Source organism: Medicago sativa, chromosome 2, assembly GCF_051527215.1.
Source record: "Medicago sativa cultivar Bolivia chromosome 2, Bolivia_mono, whole genome shotgun sequence".
NCBI lineage: Eukaryota > Viridiplantae > Streptophyta > Magnoliopsida > Fabales > Fabaceae > Medicago > Medicago sativa.
Window position 1 is genome coordinate 33,490,342 of NC_140750.1, and position 6,000 is coordinate 33,496,341.

Here is a 6,000-nt window from a genome sequence, read left to right on the forward strand (position 1 = left end):
AAGTAATTTGGAAGTGGAGAAATGTTTACTAAGGTTTGTAGTAACTTGGTAGAATTACTATAATATAGGTAAATGATTAAAGGGAGAATTACATGAATTAGGATGAGTAGTGGTATTTGTTAGTAAGAATAAGACTAAGCTCAATAGGTGTAAGTGAACTAAGTCCAATTGGTGAGAGTATATAAGACTAGTAGTAGTCATAAACTAGAGTTGTGAAATCATTTGTCAATTTTACAATTGGAGGCTAGAGAGAATAGAGTAAGGAAGAGAAGAAATAAGAGCTCAAGGGGAGAAAAGAAGGAAAACTTAAGAGAATTAAAGTAGAGGGGAAGATTGGAGCTAGGGAAGCTTAGCTTTTAGAATCATAAGGTAGTGTAAGATTTATTCATCCTTAGGATTGATTGCTCATATGGGTAGAATTTTGGTTGTGGTGTTTATTGTGTTTTCATAAATTATTGATGGAATAAGTTAATTTTCGTCCTCCATTAATTATGCTTATTTTAGGTATGAGAAAAGTTGGGAAATTATGTTGTTGCTGTGCTAAAACTCATGTTTGGTTATATAGAATAAGTGTTTTTGAGATTTTAGCTTATTTGTGTGAAATTCATGAAGTTGTTGATGAATATTGCTAAGTTCATGTTCTATCTAATTGTTATGTTATTGGCTATGAATTTGTGTTGAATTTCATGGATGTTATGATGTTAATGCCTTGTTTGGATTAAATTGTTGTATTGTTGTGAATTGTATGAGAAATTGGTAATATTCATCAAAGTTGTTTTTTAATTGTGGATTGGGTTTAATGGTTTGAATCGATAAAGTGCTGATGTGATGAAATGAAGAGAATTATGTTGTTGTTGATGAATTGAAGATGTGAGGAAGTAGTGTCATTTGATGACCTCCGGCATGAAGGATGAAGCACATAAGTTCTTTGCTTAGTTCAAACAAAACCGCTAACAAAGAGATGATTTTAAAATCTTATGTTTTGTTCTTTCTTAGAGATTTGATGACTTTGGATTTGTGACCTATTTTGCTGTGGTTGGTTTCGTAAACCTCAAGAGGTCTGCTTCATTTGACGCTGACAACCCTTAAAGGTCTGGTTGCTAATGTACTGGACCCATCCCACGATCAGGATTCTTAAGTGTCTGATTGAAGTTGTATGTTTGTTTGGTGTTTTATACCATAGATTCTATGATGTTCCGAATCTGTTGAGATCTGCAGGTCTCAAGGTGTCAGAACTACCACCACTTCGGTACAGGTTTTTATTTGTGTTTAGTCCATGTGACTGCTTTTAGATTATTATACTTGAAAGAGCTTTATTGCTTACTCTCCTTGATTTGGGGAGTTATTGGTACGCGGATTTTGATTCCGTATTGGCGGTTGATCTATTCACCAGTTATTTCTACAGACAATTAGCCGATACCCAAACAAGCTAGGGGGTCCGACCACCCACTGCTGACAACCAAAAACAAAAGAGGCATTATTAGCCTTCAACCACCAGTATGAATGAAATTTGACCTTTTCAATAAGCTCTACATTGGGAGTGTGAGAATTATTCAATAAGCTCTACATTGGAAATGTGAGAATTATCAAAAAGCCTATTATTACGCTCATTCCACACTAACCAAACAGAAAGTAACCAAAGTAACTGAAGAAATGATCGCCGCGCCCTTGAGGCACCCAAACAATTAGAATTTGTTCCTCTATTTTGCACTTGAAATTTTTAACAATGTTACTAATACTATTTATAGAATCTTCACTCATCATGAATCCACTATTATAGGTTACAAAATCTTGTTTTAAAATGAAAAAAAAGAATTCTATTTAAAAAAAAACAAACTTAAATTTTTCAAATACATATCATTAATTAGTTTTATAAAAAAAGAATAAGCATGAGTAATTGACAATGAGTATAACTAACAAATTATACCTTTAAAATATAAAAAAAAATAAGATAGTTAAATAGAAACACATAATCAATCATTAAATGACACTTAGGGTCCGTTTGTTACGGATTAAAATAAAAGTGATTTTGACATAAAATAATTTAGAGATTTTATGAAAAATCAGAATCTATTCTGCGTTTGTTTACCGTAATAAAAATCACATTTTTTTAAATAAATAATCTATTTTTTTTGGGATACAACTATATAAAAGGGATTTTTTGTTACAAAATTAGTTCAATCTTTTAAACAATATTTTCTCTCTCTCCTCTAAAAAAAATCTATTTTTTGAGAAGCTGCTCTTAACAGCTTCTCATTTGAAGCTTTTTTAGATTTTTTTTTTTTAGATTCTGAGTTTTTTAAAAAGCTGCAACAAACGGATGCAAAACTCTTAAAAGTGATTATTTTTTTAAAATAAGTGATTTTTTTCTTAAAAAAGCTATAACAAACGGGCTTTTAAATTAATGAAGTGAGTTCTAAATTTGTCAGATAGTTTATGTGACACTTAATTAGAATAAATTACCACAAGGTTCTACCCCAAAAAAAATAATCTAATTCTAGATATCTTGGTTTGTTTAGTAATATTTAAAATATGAGAGTCGTGAGTTTAACTCATTTGGTAGGAAAATTGCATAATATATGTATAGTTCGGTGTTTGAACCCCGGCACATCACTTATTTATCTTAATGATTTTTGAATAATGATTTATCTTAATGATGAATTTTTAGTAACTAAACTACTTTGTCTTGAGGCACAATTAAAAAGTTAAAGTATTTTTTTAGAACTTGTGTATTCAATGTTGTAAAGTTTAATAATTTATACTTCAAATATAAAATTTATTTAATTTTTGTTCCTTAACACTATGTTTGGATGATAGAGAGAGAGAGAGATTGCCGATAGAGAGAGTGTGAAGAGAGATGACTTTTCTCTCGTTTGGGGCATCAGAGAGTTAGTGAAGAGAGATTATATTGCATGTTGTTTAATGTGTTTAATTCCGAAACTATCCTCCCCTACTTTTCAAAGCTGGTGCCGTTATTTTTCTTTGATGGAAGGCTAATACATGAAGGTATATACTTTTTTTTTTGGGGTCGGGGTTTGAACACCTTGCATATTACCATGCGTTGTCTCTATCAACTGAGCTAAGCTTACGAGGACGTGAGGATATATACTATTATTAAGTGATATGTTTTAATTAATTTACTTACTAAAATAATAATAAAATACAATTAACTATGTAAATTAATGACTAAAATAAAAACTAAATTATATTAAAAGACAAAATAAACTTGACCAAAAAAAAAATCTACTCTTTTAAATGCAAGGATATTTTTGTTTTTTTAAAAATTAAACACACCTCTCTCTTTTATTTCTATCTTCTTTCTCTTATACCAAACAACCCATCAAATCTACTCTATTTACTCTTTTCATACTATCTCTCACATATTTCTTTCTTCTCGCTTTCTTCTCACAACCAAACACACCCTAATTGAGTACAAGTTAATATGATCCTTAACACATGTCCCATTCTCTATTATTTATTTATTTATTTACTTTTCTAAAATTAACTATGCACTAACTATGTGTATCATATTATTAATTTATAATTTACATAGATAATAAATCGCGCTCTCTTCTTTCAAAAAAAAATAAAATAAATCGCACTCTCAATCTTTAAAATAAGCGACTAAAATTAACTATGCACTAACTATGTGTATCATATTAATAATTTATAATTTACCAAGATAATAAATCACCCTCTCAATCTTTAAAAAAAGCGAATATTAACGCGTGTCCTTAGAACATTGGTTAAAATTTTAAAAATAGTAAATTTATATTAAAAAGTTGTATAATTATTGCAATGACAAAAATAACAACTTGTATTTTTAAAACATAATAAAATCTTTAAATTATGTTTTTAGAGCACTTGTCAGCAAGAACAATAAAATAAAATAAATGTCCTTCAGCAAGATCAATAAAATAAAATAAATGTCATTGTGAGTTTAACTCAGTTGGATAGGGACAATGCATGGTAATATGCAAGGTCTGGGGTTCAACCCCGGCCCAAAAAAATAAATAAATCGCGTATAAGGATTTCATTATTTGTATTGTTTCTCTTTGTTTATTCTACGTTTTTAATTTTTCTTTGTATTGTTTCTCTTTGTTTATTCTACGTTTTTAATTTTTCCTACTTTGTTAATGGTTTTCATTCTCCTTTTCCTTATTTTTTAATTTTCTTAGTACTTCTTCAATCTCCTTTCTGGCTTTCCTTACGTGGTAGCCAAGAATATATCTGAACGTACGACACATACTTTGCTTTGCTTTGCTTCTTCCCTGTCAGTCTCACACGTTTGTCTTCCCAATAACACAAAAACAATCTTTGAATTTTCTGACTAGGTTTGGTCTTTGTTGCCAAAAGTCAATATCGTCCTTTACTTGTGACAATAATTACATCAAGGTATTACTCAAGTACAACTTAAACTTGGTACAAGTGAAACTTGGGATTACGAATTAGATCGACTCGTTATAAGTTGGTCTTTATAAAGAGCTCATTGACTTACAATTTACAACTGAACTTATTCAACCATACACGTTGACTTTATAAAAGAAGAAAATATACATCAACCTAAAGTGTACTTTCTCTACATTTTTTTTTAGATGTTAACATATGTTTGACACCAATTAAGAAATTAAAAATAGAAATAAAAGACATGATTTACATTGAAAAAAACAATATTTCAACTTTTAACAAATAGAATTCACAATTTATAAGAAAATATTTCTTTTTTTAATTCCTTAACCAGTGTCCTGAGGGTACCGGTTAACAAGACCGTTCTTATTTTTTTTTTTACTTTTTACACAAATCAAGACAACAAATACCTTTACTATTTTTGATATACTCACTCCGTTTCAAAATACATGTCTAAGTCAACCACTTCACATATGCCAATGTACAATTTTGACCGTTAATATATTTAATTATCTAAAGTAAAAAATTATAAAAATTTAATATTTTGAAAATATTTGCCGAGACAAATAAAACAATATCTTACATGCTAATATTTGTATTTATACATTAGTTAAAAAGTATGGTCAAAGTAAGTCAAGTGAATAGTGCACATTGTAAAAATTGGACATGTATTTTGAAACTGAGGGAATATTAATTTATCTTTTTTCTATAATAACCTTAATCATTTAATACCTCATTTTATGTATTTTCTCTCTACAATAAATATCTAAGATAATATAGGTAAAACAATAAATTGGACTTTGGAAATGACAGTTAATTAAAAACAGAAAATCAATAAATATCTAAGATAATATAGGTAAAACAATAAATTGGACTTTGGAAATGACAGTTAATTAAAAACAGAAAATTTATGCAAAAATGACAATTATAAAAGAACGGAGAGATTATCCCTTAAAAATATTATAAAATTGTTTACCGTCAAGACCGATCCCTTAAAAATATTATAAAATTGTTTACCGTCAAGACCGATATATCAACAAAAACAACCTAAGTGATACTTTTTTTTTGGTTACTTTTTTTATTATTATCGTGAAAATTACCTAAGTGATACTTGAGAGACATATTTTGTCAAAAAAAAAAGGTGAGAGACATATATTTATTAAGATCACAATAAGATAAATTTGTTAAATGTTTATAATTGAATTGAATGTGGAAATACGGAGAAAGTAAATGAAAACAAGAAAATTCATTTATCAAAATTGAACTCTATTTACAATCTACTCACACTAGATATTTATTTTATACAACAATAGGAAGTTGAAATTTCACAATTGTCAACCAACCCAAGCTAACAAACCAAAATTAAAACCTCTTGTAGATTGTACTAACGCACCAAAAGATAAGAAATAATTTATTTGTTGACATTTTGAAATTTCTAGTAAATTATATGAAGAGAAAAATCAAACTAGGCAAAGAAAGCAAATCAAAATTGAAAGATTGTAGATTGGATTGACAATGCATAATCTTGTAAAAAAATGTTGAGAAACATGGCATCAATGAAAATAGAGAGAAAAAGCTTAAACAATTATTGTA